Source organism: Vicia villosa, linkage group LG4 (genome assembly GCF_029867415.1).
Source record: "Vicia villosa cultivar HV-30 ecotype Madison, WI linkage group LG4, Vvil1.0, whole genome shotgun sequence".
NCBI lineage: Eukaryota > Viridiplantae > Streptophyta > Magnoliopsida > Fabales > Fabaceae > Vicia > Vicia villosa.
The window spans coordinates 196578062-196580278 of record NC_081183.1 but is presented as its reverse complement, the minus strand read 5'-3'; positions in this window follow the sequence as shown (position 1 = coordinate 196580278).

Sequence of the window (2217 nt, the reverse complement as noted above, 5' to 3'; positions counted from 1 at the left end):
GTTTTAAATCCTTCTTATTATATCATATTTATAATTTTTACAAACCTACCATATATGACAGCTCCCTGTCAAATTTCAATTCTAAATGAATATCTACACTCCATGGTATCTTGAAATTTCAGTTCTAAATGAATATTTTTTCTATATTTTTTGTCTAGGAGAATTTTATAATAGAAATTTAAATCTACAAAATTTATAAAATTTAGTATGCTTGATAATAATATATAATGATAATAACTAAAAATTAAATTAATAATTTATAATATTTTTTTAGAAATATTTTTAAAAATCAACATATTCTCACTCTTAAAATCATGCTTAAAGTTGCTTTTTACATTTTTTTATTAAAAATTACATGAATCTCACAAACTTAATGAACTTTAAAGTAAATTATAAACACTTGGTTATTTTTTTAATTAAGTGTCTTGAACCCGCGTGCCTATTTATTAAAAAAATTGTAACTTGTTCCCGTTTATAAAAGTAATTCGTTTATAAAAATATTTGTAACTTATTCCAATTATAAAAATTATTGTAACTTATTCCCGTTTGTAAAAATAATTATATCAACTTGTAAACTTATTTCATTTATAAGTGTCTTGAACCCGTGTGCGATTTATAAAATTATTTTAAACTTATTGTTAGAAACAATTGCATCAATGATTGAATTTTCTTTGTTTATAAAAATAACTGTAACTTATTATCGTTTATAAAAATTATTATAACTTATTTCCGTTTAGAAAAATAATTATATCGACATGTATACTTTTTACCGTTTATAAGTGCTTTGAACTCGTGTGACCATTTATAAAAATATTTTTAAATTATTCCTTTTAAAAACAATTGTATCAGTGGTTGAATTTTTATCGTATATAAAATACTTGTAACTTATTTCCATTTTAAAAATAATTGTAAAACTAAATATTTGTCATATCATCGTAAATTTATTTATTCAATAATGATAAACATATGTCTCATATTTAATTATGTTATAAATAACTATAGCCTATTAGTGATCAATATTGAATTTATTACATATAAATAATTATCGCCTATCAGTGATAAATATTGTTCTCAAGTAAAATAAATATTCTAACTAATTAAAATAAATATTATATAGATTTTTTTTTTTACTAAAAATATATTCATTCATTCAAATTGAGAAATACATCGATCATTACAAATAATTACTCATTACTACGTAAAATAATTCGAAAATTATAATAATTATTTATTTTTAATATTTATTAATTTATTAACTATTATTAATGATTAGGAATATTAATTAATAATAAATAAGAAATATATCAAATTTTAAACATTATGATTTCAACTAACAATTTGTTGAAATACACGATTTTAAGTTAAAACAATAATCCTCGTAAACAAAACAAAAAAATGAAATAAAAGGCGAGTACCAACCATGATATGAAATAAAGTATTCTTAGATGAAAATTTTCCATTTTTAAAGGTTGAAAATTTATAGTGAGACTAAATTACAATAAAAATGGTAATAAATAGAAAATAAAATAGTGAGTAAGAAAAAAAATCAAAATAACAGTTTGAAATTAAAATAAATATAATTAAATGACATATTATAATACAATTCAACACAATTGGATCTCACTAATTAACTTTAATTATATTCTTAGTCACAAATCACAAAATTTTAATTAATTAAAGAATAAATTTACTAAATAGAAAATAAAATTGTAATTAAGAGAAAATCAAAATAATATAGTAACAAAAACTGAAATAAAATTTGCTCGAGACGCTTTTGAAACATTTCTTAAAATGGAAGGAAAAAACACAATCTTTGTCCATCAAAATTAAAGAAATACATTTAAAATGCTTTATCTTATCTCAAAGAAAGAAAAATATAAATCTTATCAGCAAGGTTTGTGAATGCATTTGATAGTGCCAAAGCTAAAGAAACATGTATAACCTGTATATGACCTACTCATTAGCTAATGCATTCAACTATGAAGAATAAGAAGCACCTCATTAGCTCTCTCAATGCAACCTGTTCATTAAAGATATGTATGAATTAGAGTTTTGGTTTGTATGAAGAAACATATAATTAAAACACATTTTAAAATAAAAAAGGTTGTTTAGTTAGGTTTGCATAGGAAAGAATGTGTATTTTATGTGAATTTAAATTGTTAAAATGTCAAAGAGCCTATTCACTTCAAGTTTAAATAAATACATTTAACCTGTTTT